Source organism: Symphalangus syndactylus, chromosome 15, assembly GCF_028878055.3.
Source record: "Symphalangus syndactylus isolate Jambi chromosome 15, NHGRI_mSymSyn1-v2.1_pri, whole genome shotgun sequence".
Classification (NCBI taxonomy): domain Eukaryota; kingdom Metazoa; phylum Chordata; class Mammalia; order Primates; family Hylobatidae; genus Symphalangus; species Symphalangus syndactylus.
In genome coordinates, this window is record NC_072437.2 from 103223572 (window position 1) to 103243397 (window position 19826).

At 34.3% G+C, this 19826-nt stretch overlaps 1 long non-coding RNA gene across 1 annotated transcript in view; it reads right to left on the minus strand.

Annotated features, from left to right (window-relative positions):
- Positions 1–832: 832 nt before the first annotated feature.
- The window catches only part of LOC129463951 (uncharacterized), a 291839-nt gene continuing 272845 nt past the window's right edge, over positions 833–19826 (minus strand). The window contains exons 10-14 of the long non-coding RNA XR_010115965.1: positions 15646–15757; positions 10399–10450; positions 4729–4876; positions 2230–2346; positions 833–2073 (exon numbers count right to left, since the gene is read on the minus strand). This is a non-coding gene — a long non-coding RNA (uncharacterized lncRNA). The remainder of the gene's footprint in view (positions 2074–2229; positions 2347–4728; positions 4877–10398; positions 10451–15645; positions 15758–19826) is intronic.

Below are 19826 nucleotides of genomic sequence, written 5' to 3' on the forward strand. Positions count from 1 at the left end.
ATAAAAAGTATTCAAAATAACTCCATTTATATATTTATTAATAAAATTTAAAATATCCAAATAATATCAAATATTATTTAATAAAAATAACATTAAAATATTAAATGATGTTATTTAATAAAAATAACATTAAAATAATATTAAAAGTTTAATACTAATTATTTTAATATTAAAATTAAAAATTAAAATTAAAAAAATTTAATAATATTAAAAATTAGGTACAACAGAATAAAGAATTAGTGACCCCAAAGATAGGTCAATAAAAATTTTACATACTGAAGCAGGGGAGAAAACAGTAACAAAAAGAAAGTAAGAGATATTTGGAACATGATAAAATAATTTGAATTATAGTTATTGCTCAGAAAGAGAGAAGAGCATGGAATACGAACAATATTTGATAAAGTATTTGTCTAGAATTTTTCAAATCAGATAAAATTATCAATTCACGTTTATAAAGCGCAGTGAAACCCATTTGGACAAATAAAGACGACCACATCTAGATATGTCCTAGTCAAATTGCTGAATATCAAAGACAAAGGGAAACATTTTAAAGCAGTTAGAAAAAAGTCATAGTACCTTCAAAGGAAAATCAAGACTGATGTTTAAATTTTTGTCAAAAACGATGGAAGCTAGAAGATAAGAGAATGATACCTTTAAAATATTAAAAGCAAACATAAACCCCTCAAAATCTATACTCTGTGAAAATATCCTTCAAAATGAAAAAACATATTCTTTTATTTATTCTATCATATTCTTTTAGCATATGGATAGAAACAATCATGTGCTAAAAGAATTCACAACTTGCAGATCTTCTCTAAAATGAATACTAATTGACTAAAACAAAGGAATCCCAGGTGAAAGTACGGACGTGTGTAGGTATATGTGAATCAATACTAGGGAAAAAATACATGTAGTATGGGATTTGTAAAATGTATAGTAAAATGCAAGACAATGGGATGCTGAAAAATAGTACTAAATTGCTTTTGCATTTGGAGGAAAGTGGTAAAATACTGAAATTAGATAATAATAAATCAAGATTTCATTTTTTCTTATTTTGAGTTGCCATGTAATATTGTACATATTTATAGGATACAGAGTGATGTTTTGATGCATGTGTGCAATGTGTAATAATCAACTCAGAGTGGTGAGAATGTCCAGCACTTCAAACATTCAAAGTTCTCTCTTCCTGCTATTGGAAAATATGGTAGATTATGGTTAACTATAGTCATCCTACAGTGCTACGGCACACTGGAACTTTCTCTCCATCTAGACAATTTTATGTCTGTTAACCAACTTCTAGCTATCTTCTTCTCCTCCCTACCATTCCAAACCTCTAATACTAAACAATTCTACCCTCTACTTTTATAAGCTGAGCTGCTTTTAGCTCTCACATATAAGTGAGAACAGGTGGTATTTATCTTTCTGTGCCTGACTTATTTCACTGAACATAATGCCCCCCCCAGGCTCACCCATGTTGCTGTGAATGACAAGATTTCCTTCATTTTTAGGCTTAATGGTATCCCACTGTGTATATAACACATTTTCTTTATCCATTTCTGTGTTGATGCTCACAGGTCGATTCTATTAATCATTTTCAATGATTAATTTTTAAATCTCTGTGATAGCCATAGACACAAAAAGTAAAAAGTTACAATTAAGAAGAAAACAACGGTGCCTTGCATGTTGATATTTTTCTTTTTCTCCAACTGCTTATTGCCACCATCTTCAAAGTTTACCTCAACAAATTAATATGATGTGTTCCCAGTAGATATGCCTCATATTCACAAAAGATATCTGGATTTTAGCATCTGCTGTCTTAGCATCTCTCCAAAGTATCACCATCATTTGTAGTGTTTGGAGTATGCTTCTCCAAGGTCCATGAAGTTCCATTCTACTAGCACAAAATGAACAGGGAAGTTGTTGTCTGATAGGAACCGCTGCTACTGAACAGATAGTTATGTCTGGAATTTCAATGTACTAAATAACCCTGTGTTTCCAGATAGAGGTGGGTAACGTTGCTCAAGTTACTCTCCTCGTAAGCAGAACATATGTCTCAATGACTACCCAGTCTCCCTTTAAAAAAAAAAATGAAAACAGAGCTATTAGTTTTAACTTGCATACTCTTCTCTTTCTAGGATTCATGCAAATACACAGGGTATATTGGTATGAAAACACATCAGATAGAGTGGTTTTAAACCAGGAGCAATTTTACCCCTAGGATAGTGTTACCGTAATCAAATGTGTAGAGGCCAGGAATTCTGCTAAGCATTCTACAACGCATAGGACAGCTTCCCTCAACAAAGTGTTACTGGTCCAAAATGTTAATAGTGCCCAGGTTGAGAAACTCTGTAATTACAACAATATCATGTTTTACCACGAAATCCTTCTGGTCTAGGCTTCAGTGGATTAGTTCCACTCTTAGAGGTTGCTTTGGATTAGTTCCAATCTTAGAGGTTCATCATTCTCTTAATACAAAGACATATCTAAATGAGCCATTCACACTAGGATTTAACTAGTTCTGCTTTATCACTTGTAAGTATAAAAATATCTATACATTTTACTTATGCTTAGCAGCATTGTCATTGAGATATCCTTGTTAAATATACTATGTGAAATTAATACAATATAATAATTCAGCTAAAATTGTGTGCCCTACTTTCAACAAGCACTTATACTTTTTGTCTATAAGCAATGGTTGATTAATTAAAGTAACATTTTGTTGAAAAACTATAATTCATTTTCAGCTGTCTAAATCAATGTTTCAAAAAAGAAGAGTAAGAAAAGTTGATAATAGGAAAATAATAGCGTGTAGTAGGTTAGTGTGCAGAATTATGGAGGGCAATAGACACTCTACATGACCTTGGAAAACTTTGTTTACACTCTAAATTATTATTTCTTTTTTGTAGAGTAAAACTATCTATTCCTTACAGCAGAGTAGGGATGGAGTTGTCTTTTAAAATAATCATTTCATAATAAAGAGACAATAAAAGCACAAGATCCCTGGGAGGAAATTGCAGTTTCAGTTATCTTCAGTTGCCAGGATGAGCAAGAGGCTCACTCTTAACTCAAGGCAACTTTGAGTCATGAACTATTAGGCTTATGTGAGACATTTACTTTTGGGATTTGATTATTCTTTGTGTATATTCTCTTTTTTAATCTATTTCCAACTGTTTTTCTCATTTTCTGTTTATCCATCCTATAACTCTTATTCACTGCTGGTTTAAACTTTTACCTTGCTTTGGATTATATACAACATAACATAGGTTTTCCAATTTTTCTCATGACTATTGAGCTACTGATCTCAGTATGAACTCTTTTTCTGTCTTAATAGTTTATGGTTCAATTTTCGAGACAAAGAAATGTGACTATTCCAGCTTATATTTTAGCAAAATGTAGCATCATTGGTGACTTGCTAGTGTTTGATTGAATGTCATCGAGTCACAAATCCACAATTGAGCCAACCAACAGAGGCCTGGGTGTGGGTACGTGGGAAGATGTGCTCATAGAACACCATTGTCTTCTCCAGCTGCCACTTGAGTGGGAAGTGGGGGGTTATGGGTTCTTGGTAGGATCACATTTTCTTGGAATTGTCTTATTAGGTATCTTTGATTATTCACAGGTATCTGGAATGACTGTTAAATGAAATAATCTATTAAGTTATAAGTCCAGCCATACTAGTCACCCAATCAATATTCTTTTTTTCTTATTATTACTATTATTATGATGATAATAATTGTTACTGGATACATATTTTATTAGAAGCTATTATAAAAAATACTTATTATGACAAATGTATAGTTTCTTATAAAGGAGTTGGCATGTTCTTTAATGCCTAAGAATGAACTTAAGAGTACATTTTATATCCTCATGTATTTTATATCCATTGCAAATTAGAAAACTTAACAGTGTGATTATTCCATGTATTTTTTTTTCTTTTTTGAGATGGAGTCTCGCTCTGTCACCCAGGCTACAGTGCAGTGATGCGATCTCTGCTCACTGCAACCCCTGCCTCCCGGGTTCAAGCGATTCTCCTGCCTCAGCCTCCCAAGTAGTGGGGACTAAAGGTGCGTGCCACCATGCCTGGCTAATTTTTTGTATTTTTAGTAGAGATGGGATTTCACTGTGTTAGCCAGGATGGTCTCAATCTCCTGAATTCGTAATCCGCCCACGTTGGCCTCCCAAAGTGTTGGGATTACAGGCATGAGCCACCGCATCGGGCCTATTCCATGTATTTCTTTACTTATCCATAAGAAGTTGTGCCTACCCCTTGACACATATGATTTGTAGTAGGTGTTATTAGTTTTTGATGCATTTTTAGAAATACTTCTCTCTAGGTTAGTTCATAAATATATATAAAGAAAAGCTTTTGTCAAATGATTCTTCCAGGAAAAAAAATCATTTCTAATTATAGAATAAAAACACAAAGGATAACTCACAGAGGAAAGAAGACATAGCATGCTCATGTTGGTGAATAAATATTTTCATATACGTAAGTCAGCCAGCTCAAAGTTGAACTGAATCCCCCGGAAGCAACTCCCTACAGCTATGTCTATACTTAGGAAATCCTGCTTTTATACCTACAAAGCCCTATGTTTTCCTTACTCTGCCCCTCAAAACTACTGATAGTCTGACAACCTTCTGTGGAATGTTTGCAACTTCCCTACATTGTTCTACCCACCAATCAGCCATTAGACATATAATATATAATGCAAGAGAAAATCTACTTACGGAGATCCTTCAGTAGTTTATTGGCAGTTTGCAGTTCATTGAAGGAAGCTTGGGTTCTGAAGCTAGAAGACTTCTCCTTCCTTCTTATTTAGGTGTATGACACTGGCAAAGCTATGTAATCTCTCTGAGATTCAGGGCTTTTTTAAACCTATGAAATAATTTATGTTTTATAAAAACCAAATATCTAAACATATAAAATTTCCAGCCTTCAGTAGGTTTCCTTCTTTTTACTTTTTAAGTATTTGTCTAAGAAGAAAATGTAAAACTGATATTTTTCAAAGAATGTCTTGCCTGTTAAAAGCTGTGGGGTTCCTACCAAATGACTGTAGAAACTATCAGAGGTGAGGGTAGGTAACAGTTTGGACACAATTGCCCAACTTTATAAGTTGATAATAGGAAAATAATAATGTGTGTAGTAGGTTAGTGTGCAGAATTATGGAGGGCAATAGACACTCTACATGACCTTGGTAAACTTTGTTTACACTCTAAATTATTATTTCTTTTTTGTAGAGTAAAACAGTAATGTCTTTATGATCAAAAAATCTTGACATTTTAAATATTTCCCAGGATTTTTTCAGATAGCCTCACATTTTTAGTAATAAAGCTTTATTGTTCTATTGCATTTCAAGTCCAGCTAAAGCACCAACATGAGCTAAGTGCATCACTCTTTTCATTCTCTTTTAAACAATGACGGCTCTGAGTAGCTATTACTATATTGATATGACTATCTTCTGAGTTTTATCATGATCTTTGATGTGTTTTGCTTTAAACAGATCCTCTAGATATCAACTCAAAAATAAAAAGTATAACTCATAAAGGAAAAATCTACTCTTTTCAGAGAGACTTTATCATTGCTTCATTAGCTATCCTGCATTCCTAGTGTATCAAAAATGTAACATAGTTTGTGAAAAAAAATAAGCTATTTAACATTTTAAGAAAATATGTGTGATATAAAGTGGGTTACATGTTTATTTTAAATGATTATAATTCATCATACATTTCAATGATATGAAGAGAAGGAATGGCAGAATGGCATCCTACACAGACTCTTGAGTCCTATTTAATGGGTTTGAAACCAGACTTCCACCACATACTAGCATGTTGGACAAGTCAGTTTAACCCTGCTGTTCCAATTGCTTCATCTGTAAGATAGGAGCAGTTACAAGATCCATTTAATATTATCATGAGGATCAAATGAGGTAATAATATAAAGTACTTAGCAAAGTGCTTAGAACATGGTAAGTGCTCATTAATTTCTGTTACTTTTATAATTTCTGTTAATATTAACACTAGTACTACCAGTATGCTAAATATGAGAAGTTTTTCCGAAGAACAGAAACTCAATGTGTTCTAACTATGAAAGGTAAAGATTTTTCCATATCCTTAAAATGATGTCACTTTCTTCTAGCATTATGTAGAGTAGAATTATTTGAAAATATGCTGAGATTTTAGGTGTTTTGTATGAATGAATATTGATCTTTCACTAAGTGCTTTATTGTTTCCAAATAATTTTTTAACTCCAAGTTTAATTTTTCACTATAGCTCATATATCCTGAGAAAATATGAATACTAATGTCACATTATTTTTAAAATTATGACATGCTAAATAAAAAATTTCAAATTATGACAGAATATGCACTTGATCTCAATGCCATTTTGAAATAAATGCCCAGAATTTCATTTAATGAATCCAGTGTATTATCACTCTTTTTCACAATTTCTTTCTTGTGTCTCAACATTTTGTATGATTCATGAAAATGTAGGTGTATTTCTACTATAAAAAATAAAGCATGTATACATGTGCTGGTTTATACTTAGCCAAGGCCTTGAAAAAAAAAAGATCAAGGAGGTAACATCAATCTCACACACACACACACACACAAACACAAACACACACCTGTGTGAATAAAAAGGCATTCATTTGCTTGTTTGCTTTGCATTTTTTCAAGAATTGCTTTAAGGCTTCATTTTCCTTTCTATGCAATTGATTTATCTATCCAAATTACTAGATCACTAAGCTTTTAATTTTCTAAGAATCTCTGGATTTGGCTGTATATATGCATTTGACTTCAAACATTTAATTAATGAAGACAATTAGAAACACACATATAAATTGGACTTCTAGCACTTATGTTACCTGATTTGTAATAATAGTTTTAAATAATGTAAGAAACAAGATAGGTTATTTTAAAATTTCTTTTTTTCACTATTTATTAATACAATATAAAGCAATTAAAGATATGTTAAAGTATTAGCCACCTCTAATTTGCAGCAGTTTTGTAAAGTCTGCTACCTAATTCACATGTTTGGCAGGTTTATGTATTACACATGTACAGTTTTCTCTCATGCACAATATATGTTCTAGGTAGTGTTTTTGTTGGCTTTAATATCTATCTGGGAGACTTTACTCAGATAAATATTTTAATACAAATTTCAAATAATTACTAAAAATCAACATTTGATTAACATTTTATGATCCACTGAAGTAAGCAACTAAGTCTTAGGTCTGGCGGTTGCCTCATATGTCACCACAGTCCTATATATATAGCACTTATAGGGAGCTTAACTAGCATATGTGTACAATTGCCTGCATTCTATATTTTTACCCTTCAATATACACTCTACCTTTTGACACTGCGTCCAAATTTTCATATATGTTAGTATCTTTGTAACTGACAGATTAAATATATTTGTTGTTTGTAACAGAAACTTTGTAAAATTATGTTCCCTTAGAGGTAAACATGCCATAAATATTCACTGCATGTTCTTGTCATCTTATCTCCTTTTCAATCATTTTTTTTAACGTCACCCTTTTCCTTCTTACCTTCCCGCCACTCCTGGGGTTTATAGGTGTGTCAGCCTCAAAGCCCAGCACAGGTAGTGAGGGGAGAGGGGCAACACAATATCCCAGTACAGCATAAGGTTGGATGCTGAGGGGAAAGTTGTGCTGTACAGTACTTGGAGGCAATGCTCTGAAGCCAAGGAAGCAGACAGCTGCATGGACAAGATGGGGCCTGTGAAGGATATGGCCAAAGAGATGCCAAAATATTTGAGTATACATAAGAAGTATTCACAATGTATACTCATTGTACTTTGTACTTATTGTAAGTATATTGATGGTGTGGGAATCAGGCTTATTGTTGTCTGAGAATAGATTCATAATTATGGCAAAGGAAGATGGTTGAAAAGAACCCCAGTGTGTTCCATTGAAATTATAAATATTGATATGAACTCATGAGCTTTATGTATACATACACGGACACGAATACACACAGATAAATAGAAATGGTTATATATGTATGTGTATAAAAGTCTATACATAATAGACTTATTATTTGAAGTATTATGTTCTATAAAAATTGCTGTGAATATGGAATTAGCAGAAACTAAAACCATTGTTTTTAGGGAAAATATAGAGTTAGGTTCCTGTGAGGCTCTGGTCACATTTTTGTCAACCGATCATTACATAACCTTGTTTTAGGTGTCTTTCTGCTTAAAGACACTTTATTGAATATATATTGTTGATTCATAGTCAACAACAGCACTGTAGCTCGTACCTCAATGGAGTTTATCTAACACGTTTTCTCTGTATGTTGTATCACAGGCTTCTTGTGTTTAGGAACATTAGACAGCACTTCAGCACTACCCTGGGGTCCATTTTAAATAGCAAAATCACCAAAAAATCAAGATATGAAAAATGTAGCACTAAACAGATCACAAAGGGGACACTTGTTTATAGTATGGAAACAAGAAGGGAGAAAATTGCCTTAGTTGATCTCAACTGGAAACACCTTCATGGGGTGTCTCAAATTTTTTGTCACTTTGAGCATGTCCATGAATAAAGCAAAAGCATCATGAGTATTGATTTGGGGGTTTCAAATAAATTTTAGCAAGGCAGTGGATTCACAAATACAACACCCAAGAGTAGTAAGAATCAAACTGTATATCTGCATATCTAGCTATTTGTACATATTTCTCAGTTCTGTTTACTGGGAGGGCATAAAAGCACTGAGCACATCTAGTTTCTGGGTATTGTTATCTAAATACCACCCTCTACTAAAAGGAGCAGGCAGCCTTGCAGAAATGGCTGATTTCAAAATGGGGACAAGAAAAGTACAAGATAAGCTTGCAGATTGTATTGAGTCAAAAAATAAGGCAATGCTCAAAGAGTAACGGAACATGAAGAGAATACAGGAGCCAGCTTGACATGGCTCTTATTGGCTAAATTTAGAACAGTGTTAACATTCAAATAAGCAATGAGAGTATCAGACTAGAACCCAATGAATAAAACAGAAATCCATTAGACTAAATGTTTTTGTGTATATGTGTATATATGTGTGTATATATTTTATACATACTACTTTTCTTAGTGAAAAAGAAAGTAGCAAATGTAGGAAAAAATGTAGGAAGGATGATATAATTACTATTTGGCAGTCACCATAGTGGTAGTAAATAGAGATGGGAGTCATCAGTGGATTAGTGGATTCTATGAATGGTGGGTAGATGTATGAGAGAGAAGAGAATATTAGCATAATATCTCAATATTTATCCACAAAGTATTAACCAAAAGTTAATAAAAATAAAATCATGGTATAGGATTTTTAAAAACTTGAACTTTTTTCACTTAGTATAATTTCTTTGAATTTTAACCTTATTTGGGAATGTCTCCATGGTTATTTTATTCCATGTATTTAAATCAATATTCTTGCACTAAAAAATATGGAGACATTATGTAATATTTTCATATATTTTTGCCTCCCACTAGGTTTTAACTACCTTGAGGTAGTTAGGAACAAATTTTTCCAGGGTATTTTTCTCAATAAGAATCATAATAACATGAACTAAATGTTGCCCTATTACCACCATTACTGTCATCAATGTTAATTCACAATAGAAAATCATTGCTTTGTCAGCCCTGTGACCCTATTCTTGTATTGGGAAGTGCAGTTCTCATCTTTTTAGACATTTTTTTTTTAATTGAGACAGAGTTTCGCTCTTGTTGCCCAGGCTTGTTGTCACTCGTGTTGCAATGGCACGATCTCGGCTCACCGCAACCTCTGCCTCCCAGGTTCAAGTGATTCTCCTGCCTCAGCCTCCCAAGTAGCTGGGATTACAGGCATGAGCCACCACGCCCGGCTAATTTTTTGTATTTTTAGTAGAGACGGGGTTTTACCATGTTGGTCAGGCTGGTCTCCAACTCCTGACCTCGGGTGATCTGCTCGCCTTGGCCTCCCAAAGTGCTGGGATTACAGGCGTGAGCCACTGTGCCCAGCCTAGACATTCCGTATTATATCATTCCAGTCCTGTGGTTCTCATGGGCTCTCCCATGTTAACACATGACGTCATTACATGAGTTCATTGCCCAAAGCCGAGCAGCAGACCCAGGTAGGAACATCATATAGATTTTCTGAGTATTTTAAAACTGAAATGAGGTGCTTCCAAAGTAGCAAATGCTGTGAGTCATGAGGTCTGAGAGTTCTTAGTTATATGATCCTTAACATGTGGAAGACACATGCCAGAATTAGAGATTTCTAAACAATATCAAAGACATAGGTAGATGAAAGATAGAGGTAGATTCCTATGGTGTCTGAAATTCTTGTCCTGTTGATGCTAAGGCTTAGCTGCATCCTTACTCTTCCCAAAATTTGGTTACTTAATTCCCCCATTTACCTTGTAAGCTAATAAATTTCTGCTTTGCCAAAGCCAATGAAGTTTCTGTCATCTGCAAAAAAAAAAAAAAAATAGTTTTGGTTAATAAAATTATCATCATCTTCATCAGTCTACTTATCATAAAGAGCAAGCCTGTCAAATATTTTTGAGGTAATGAAATCTTCAGAAACGATTTTCTTGGTTAAAATTCAGGCATGTCGAGAGAATAGCTATAAAATGTAGCATTTTTGTAAATATTATGTGAAGATGTAAAATAATGTTATTACTTTTCAAAAGAAACAACAATTTAGAGATATTTCAGAGAAAAGAAGTAAAAATTGAATGATCTGCAAATTTTATTCCCACTGGAGTCTAAAAATTAATGAGACTACGTGAACCTGTTACAAACAGCTTTTATTTGGCAACGGTAAAATGTAAAATACTTTAATAAATTCTCTCTTTGTTGTATGTGTAGCAGAAAGATTTGTGAGCTGTTATTCTACTGCTTATGGAATTTGCATTACTTTAGTGAAGGTATAAAATATTCAAAAATACAAAAAGTTACACAAAGTTATTTCCAATTTCCTTTTCAGCGAGCCAAAATTTAAACTACCATTGTTAATATAATTATTAATATTCAAAATTCATGATATATTAGTGAACAGATTGCAAATGAAATAAGATGAGAAAATAAATACAGAGCAATAAAACAGAATTAACTCTAAAAATGCAGATAGTAAATGCTAATTAATGTAAAACATATTGCCAAAATTTGTGCAGTGGGTTCGTCACTTGTAAATGCAATGATCTTGGGCAGATTATGAAACTTCTCTGCCTCAACACTGTTATCTGTTGAAACTTCTCTGCCTCAACACTGTTATCTGTAAAACAGAAAATGTAATGTGACCAACTTCATAGTATGATTGTATTAAATAAATTAATACATATAAAGCTCTTAGAACAGCGTCTTGCATCCATTACATTCACATATTATTAGTATTTTTCACTAAGATCATTTTTATTATGCTAATGTTTTAAAAAACATTCTTGATTATTAAAATGCTCTGGGAGTTTTAAGGTTGTTTAATCACATAAAAAAATGGTTCTCAGATGCCTAAATCTGCTCTAATGCTATTGCATCTTATAGTAGCACACAGAACTTGATTATGATGGGTTATAAAATGAATTTTACAGACTAATATGTATTTGTCTATTGCTGTGCCAAAAATGTGTGTATCTAACACTTACGTGGTAGAATTAATTATCTAAATTAGCTTCTGCATAAACCCACTATCACTTAGTAGTCACCAAAGGGCAATTTATTGCTCTGTAATAAAGGATTCCACTGATCTTAAGAAATGAATTCACAGTTTTAATATACTTTGCCTATTGACTGGTTTTAGTTTTCTTGGGGAGAGGCACATATCATTTCCCCCACTGAAAATGTTGAGAAACTTCATTTATTATTGGCCAGTTAGGGATTTCCTTTTGTGAAGTGCCTGATCACATTTTCGTTCGTGTTTCTATTGGCTTGTCTGTCTCTACATTTTTTTTTTAGTGTGCTGCCATTTAATGATGGGAAAAATCAAACAAAAGAATATGTTATTAATCACACAGACCACATCAGGAAAGACTGTGTAAAAAAGTAGGGACAAAATTATCTCCAGGGAATATTTTTTACATATAGGAATCTGTCTCCCTAGGTAGTATGTATCTGTCTGTTTTGCTGTCTGTCTATAAGTCTACCTATCCTATATTATCCATCTTTTTTTATATGTATACATTGAAAATATCTTCTCCCACATAATAGTTCTTTATTCACTCGTGTAATGGTTTGTTTTAAGGGAAAAAAACTCAATATTTTCCAGTTTATCATTTTTTCACTTTTAGGTAAGTACTTTTTATGGTATTTAAGAAATTGTTGTCTCTCTCAATGTCATGAAGTGTGTCTATGTTATCTTCAAAGAATGGTAGATTTACACTTTATATTTAGATCTATAGTTCATCCTAAATTGATTTTTGTGTATGGTGTGACTGTAAAAGAGGCATTTATCTATGTACACACACATACATATATAAAAACTACATTGTACTTCCATTTAAATATCAAATTTCCACAGCATCATTAATTGAAAATATCATGCTATCTCCTTTGTACTTCTGTATCTCCTTTGTACTTCCGTATCACCGCTGTCATAAACTGACTGTATTTAAAGGGTATGTTTCTGGATATTACTATGTTCCATTTGGTAGCATGTCTAGTTTGCGTTACTACCACATTATATTAACAACTATAGCTTTAAAAATCTTGTACCCGTATTGTAATGCCTGCAGATTCATTCTTCTTTATTATTGTCATAACTATTCTTGCCTTTAAGTTTCCATATGATTTTTAATATCCATTTGTCATTTCCAGCCAAAGAACACATGCTATGAATCTACTTGTAAGTGATTACATGCATGGAAGGATTTTGGAAGCAGCAATACATTTAAAATGTTGAATCCTGCTGGGTTTGGTGGCTCATGCCTACAATCCCAGCACTTTGTGAGGCCAAGGTGGGAGGCCAGGAATTTGAGACCAGCCTGGGCAATATAGTGAGATCCTGTCTCTACCAAAAAAAAAAAAATTAGCTGTGTATGGTGGCACACACCTGTAGTCCTAGTTACCTGGGAGGCCAGGGTGGGAGGATAACTTGAGCCCAGAAGGGTGAGGCTGCTGTGAGCCACGACAGTGCCTCTGCACTTCAGCCGGGGCAACAGAACAAGACCATCTCTCAAAAAAAGTTGAATCTTCCAAACAATGAACATGATGTAGCCCTCTATTAGGTAGTACTTCTTTTGCGTTTTTTAATAGAGAGGTCTCACTGATCACTTATTAAATTTATTCCTAGCTGTTTATGCTTATTGGTGCAAGTATAAGTTATACCAATTGTAATTTTCCATTTTTTTTCGGATATACTACATTTCTAATTTTAATCATGATATAATGAAAATTTATTTATCTCTAACAGTTTATCCATAAAATTTTTTGGATTACTACACACACCATCAACCTTCCGTGAATAATGCCAATTTATTTTCTTACATTCTAGTCATTATATTGTTCTGACAAGGCTGTCCATTGAAATGTGAAATGAAGACAATTACAGCCTTTCTTCATTCCCTATCTTTAGGGAAGTGCTTTAATTCATCAAGAATAATGATTTCTGAATAATTTTTGTACATAATCCTATTCACATGAATGAAATGCCTATTCCTGGTTTGTTTATAGTTTCATTTTCATTATTTTTGTAACACAAATGGTTGTTATTGAGTGTTTAATTCAGTCAAATCCCTAACGTCTAATGTTTTAGAGCATAGTAGTTAGACTTAAACAGTTTAGCAATATTTCTCTTAAAGTATTTTGTCTATTTCCATTTGAAATGAGTTCAATATTGTGGTTATATCTCTTATCTTTCTATTTGTTTTCTATTTGATACATCTGCTATATATGTATTTTGTCTCTTCGTTTCCTCTTTTGATTTAATCAAATATATTTATTTCCTTTCTCTATTAATATGTTGATTAAAGATTCCTGTACCTTTTTTAGTCCAGAAGTTAAACTAGATATTGCATCACATATTCCTGAATAATTAGAACCTAATAGAAATCATTATTTCAACAACTCCTTGATTTCTCTGTAACCTTAGAATTCTTAATGCTTTCTCTTGTGTCATTACTCTGCATTTTAATCATATGTAAATATTTAAAGTCAAAGCCATTCATTATCTTATTATAATTATCACTATTCTTTTGAATTGATATTTACTCAATTTTATCCGCATATTTAACCTTTTGGATACTTGATGGGTTTATCTAAAATACTTTTTCTTTTTTTCAAAGAATCATTTTAGTATTTCTTTTAGTATTGGTGTATTAGCAATGAATTCTTTGTTTTTGTTGTCAATTTTTTCTCCAAGCCCTTTAAAGATCTTGTTCCATTAATTTTGAGCTTCCATTATTGCTATTAAAAATTTATTTGTTGTGGCCAGCCAGGCGTGGCGGCTCACGCCTGTAATCCCAGTACTTTGGGAGGTCAAGGTAGGTGGATCACCTAAGGTCAGGAGTTCAAGATCAGTATGACTAACATGGTGAAACCCTGTCTCTACTAAAAATACCAAATTAGCCCGGTGTGGTGGTGGGTGCCTGTAGTCCCAGCTACTCGGGAGGCTGAAGCGGAAGAAATGCTTGAACTTGGGAGGTGGAGGTTGCAGCAAGCTGACATCACGCCAGTGCATGCCAGCCTGGGCAACAAGAGCAAAACTCTCTCAAAAACAAACAAACAAAAAATAGTTTGTCATTATTATTGTTGCTTTGAAGGAAATGATTTTTTTTTCTGGCTGCTGCTTTTGCTTTAAGTTGTTGGTTGTGTTTATCCTGATATGCCTTAGTGTGGTTTACTTTGTGCCTATTCCAACTAAGATTTATTGAAGTTCTCATATCTGTACTTTAGTAACTTTCTTCGGCTTTGGAGAATTCTTGGTGACTTTCCATATTTCTTCTGTCATATTATTTTCCTCTTTTCTCATTTTAGAACTTAATTAACATATATTAAATTTTCTCATTGTATCTTATATAAGCTCTTACACTCTGTTCTAAACAAGCTATGGAATTTTTCTCTATAAGGATTCTGGATTTTTTTGACTTTCTTGTCTTCCAGTTTATTAATCAATTAGTCAACACTTCTATTTCATTTAATCTTCTATTAAAAACAACTATTAATTGAAATTAAGAAGGTTATCTACTTAGATTCTTAGAATCCCACCTTATATTTCAAATAATGGCAAAAAAAAAAGGGAAAACCAACTGTGAGTCATACTAATTATGCTTTGTAAATTTTTTGTATTTTTAATGTTTTCACATATTAAGGTCTTGCTGATCCTGGACAGACTGCTTCTCCCAAGATTTATCAATTCCCAAAGGTACAAAGAACTCACATGCAAACATGCTTTTCATAGGCAAACTAAACTAACCCAGAACCCATATCCCCAACCACATTTTAAAATCATGCTCTCACAGTCTGGGCCATGATTTCCTTGCCCTAATTACCCCAGAGCCAGATTCCAGACAACTAGGAAGAGCTCTTACACAATGGAGCCTGCCAAAATTGCTCCGACTAGCCAATTCTAAGCCTGCTTACACTACCTTGCCCATTTCTTCCTGCAAAAACCACAATAAAAGCTCTTGCCTGCATGTTCAGCACAGTCCATCATCTTCCTCCTGACCAACCTTGGTGCTTCTCCATGTGTCTCCCCGATGGTGTCACGTGTCCCTTTCCCTTTGGATCTGGAGTTGTAATAACCTTCAGCAGTTGTCTCCTGGTCTTTTGGTCTCATCATACCTGAGCAAATAAATAAAACTCCCATTTTCATACATGTGTTGAGGTCATTTCTCCACACATCTCTTCACATTAGAATCCCAACCTCTAGAGACTCCAATTTCTCTGGCTCCGCCCTGTGAAAATAACAAAAGCTCTGATATTGTCTATGCCCTCTAGAAGCAGGCTTCTGTCAGAGTACTTCACACAAAAGTTCTTCCACTTTCTGCTTTCTCATATTTGGAAAATGTGTCAAGAAAACAGTAGCTAGAGAAATTTTGTCTATCTCTACAGTCACTTTCCAATGTTCTGCATTGTCGTCTAATTTTTTTCCATGTACCTAAGTCAAACATGTAAGTCTATTACCATTTCTCCCATACATTTTACATACTTGCCAGTTGCATAATCCAGGGTGTCGTCTTCCATATAACCCCATTCCCATCTACCACATATGAAAATGTTAGTAAATTCAGGTTTTCAGGGGTTCTTAGGACCCACGATTATCACTCGCATTGGGATCCTTGTTGCCGTCTGATAGGTGAGTAATGCAACTTCTGGATCCTATTCTCAGGATATATTATCTAGTCCTGTTTCAGCTTTTAGTTTACAGTATATATTTTCTCCTAATAAATGGCAATAGTTTGTTCCATTTGTATTAATAATTGATGGTATCACAGTTTCTCTGCTAAGAGAAATACACGGATCCCTAATATTCACAGGTATGCTTGAGAAATTAATATGGAAGTCTTGTACATCTCATTCTTATGACATACTCCTGCAATTTTCTTTATCCCTGTGGCATCATGTTGATATTTTTACTATGTGCAACTAATATTGAGATACATTTTGGCATTCTATCACAGTTTGCTGCACCAGGCAATTCATTAGCACTGGAAATTTGGTGTTCCTGAACATATTCAGTAGCCGCTTTAAAATTAATATTTAAAATGTCTCCTTGCTACAGACAGGAAATATTATTCATTACATGATACTTTGCCTTGATTGCACATCTTAACTTAAAGGGTGAGATTCTCCTGATAGATTATGGAAATGGATCCTTGAAGTCTCAGCTTAAGAGCTAGGAAATGACACTGGCATTTAGCCATTATTCTGCAAAATGTAACCTATACTTGGACGAAGAGACATCATATAATGCTGTGTTCCTGGTTGCTGGAATTCCAAGAAATTGCCCTTCTCAGAAAGATTTCCATTGACATATGTGGCTAATATATGCTTCTTGTCTCCACAACTTAATGCCCTTCGGCTTCAAGTTTCTGGCTCCTGGTGGGAGATAATACCATGAGACGACATACTGTTTCACTAAACATAAAGCTGCAGTTGCTGGGTCTTTCCATGTTAACAGGCTGGTAGGCAAATAAATGAGTTATTTCACTGGAATAAATAATTTACTCAGTAGGAGGGCATAAATTACAGTTTGATAACGGGACAAGGCTGAGTATTCTGGAACGCAAAGTATTCATTGGGGTGAGTCTTGCTTCTTACATGACCACTGAAAAGTATAAATAGAAAATTGAGAAATTTTGCCCCCAAACATCATGGTAACCAGGGATGTGGATCATCCAGGGAAGAAAATCTGAATTGTTAATTCACAAGTCAGACCTTTTAGATGAACTAAAATTCTGCCTATCGTTGAGTAGAGAATGGGTGACATAAAAGGGGCATAAATATTATTAGTTCTATTAAGGTTGCTATATTTGCTGCCCATAATATATTAATAATTATTAGTGGAAACAAATGCTTTTAAATTCAGAGAAAAAAAGGATACATAAGAACTGCAGAGTGAGTATTATAATCACTTAATGAACTACAACATGCAAGACAGATGAAATGATTAACTCGGATGTGATTTAAATCTCTATTAATGCTGCCACCTAGTAAACATGATTTAAAATATCCAATAGCAGACACTTATTAAGCATCAATGTTTCTGCCAGACACTTTGCTGGTTTTTGTGGACATAAAGGTAACTTACACATCATTTCTTCTGTCACATCAGAAACTGTGGCTAAATTTTTTTATGAATTTTACCCTTGCTGTCACATTTATTGACAGGAATTCAAATGGCAAGGAAGTACAGAAAAGACTGTCACTACAATATTTACCTAGAACTCATGTTCTTTATGCTTTAGCAAAATGCATGATGAAAACATATTCAAGATATTTGGCCATATAATTATTTCTCATACAAACTGTTACAGCTACCACACCTGAAGCTGTCCTAGTATGAATGACATTATCACTGAAGATAAACAGAAATATTTTGGTTTACAAATACTTCATATGTGAAATAAAATATATAAATAAGATGATTGTATCTAAGCATTTTGATTTCTCAAAACAAAGTCTGAGACGAAGATTTGACTACAGGTGGCTTATTTGTGATGCAATTTTAAGAAGTAACATTAAGGGAGCAGAGAGAGGAAGAAAGGGAAAAAGCAAAAGCACTTAAAGCATTTAAAGAATATGTCATCGGCCAGGCACGGTGGCTCATGCCTGTAATCTCAGCACTTTGAGAAGCCGAGGCAGGTGGATCACCTGAGGTCAGGAGTTCAAGACCAGCCTGACCAACATGGAGAAACCCCGTCTCTACTAAAAATACAAAATTAGCCAGGCGTGGTGGCGTGTTCCTGTAGTCCCAGCTACTCGGGAGGATGAGGCAGGGGAATCGCTTGAACCCAGGAGGCAGAGATTGCAGTGAGCCAAGATCGTGCCATTGCACTCCAGCCTAGGCAACGAAAAAAGGAAGGAAAGAAGGAAGGAAGGATGGAATGAAGGAAGGAAGTATGTTATCAAGTTGACCATTTCTGTGAAAACTCATCCACTGGGGTCCCTCCAGAACAGTGAATATGCACCCTAGAGTTGTATCCTTTTGAGAAGTTTGTGGATGTTTCATTCATTCACCATTTCATTCCTCATTATGGTTTGCTCTTGGACTACATATTTTACGTGTACTTCCAAACCTTGGGAAAGAATGTGAAGCAGAAAATCATTGGCATACACTGAATGTGAGACATCATCAGCATATACAGATGTGTCTACCACAGTGTGTAAAACTGCGGAGGAGGCCAGGTGCGGTGGCTCACGCCTGTAGTCCCAGCATTTTGGGAGGTCAAGGCAGGCAGATCACTTGAGCTCAGGAGTTCAAGACCAGCCTGGCCAACATGGTGAAACCCTGTCTCTACTAAAAACAAAAATACAAAAATTAGCTGGGTGTGGTGGCATGTGCCTGTAATCCCAGCTACTTGGGAAGCTAAAGCAGCAGAATCACTTGACCCTGGGAGATGGAGGTTGCAGTGAGCCAAGATCATGCCACTGCGCTCCAGCCTGGGCAACAGAGAGAGACTCCATTTCAAAAAAAAAAAAAAGAGAGAGAAAACCTAAGAAGGAAAAAGAGAAAATGACACAAAGTACAAGAACTATTTTCAACACATTGTTTACATTTTTAACTTTCACTGAAGTCTTACAGATGGATTTCATGCATTATTTGTTTATTTTCCTCTTGGAAACCAATGATTCACTAGGTAAGGATGTATAGTGTAGGGATTTCTTTATAACTTAGTGAAGCTAATGTATTTTGTCCTCAAGACTAATTAATATTTTATAAATATAATAACATAATACCAGTCAACTAACAAATTATATAATTGTATAATTAATCAGTTATATCATTCAGTTAACAAAAAGCTGTATTTAACTAACTGTAACAAGATTAGCAGTTGTTTTGTGCCAGGTACCGTTACAGATATTGGAGATAATGCTATGAAAATCTAAAACCCCTTTGATCATATATAAAACCAACATAAGAAGACTCCTGCACGTAAGCAGAAGAAGGTAGACTGGCTATGGACCACAAGGCCCAAGACACAACACCTTGGTGAATTCTCTAGGATTTATTTTTGATTCATATATCCCAAACTTGGAGTCAAAAAAAACTGGCAGCCCAGAAACACCAACAGGCAAAGACAAGAAGACAAAAATCCCTGCTTTCTCTAGAGAAAGGGCAGGCTATCAAGGCCACAAACTTTTAGTCAAAAACCTCACTATTACAGCCTGATGACACAGAAAAAAAAAA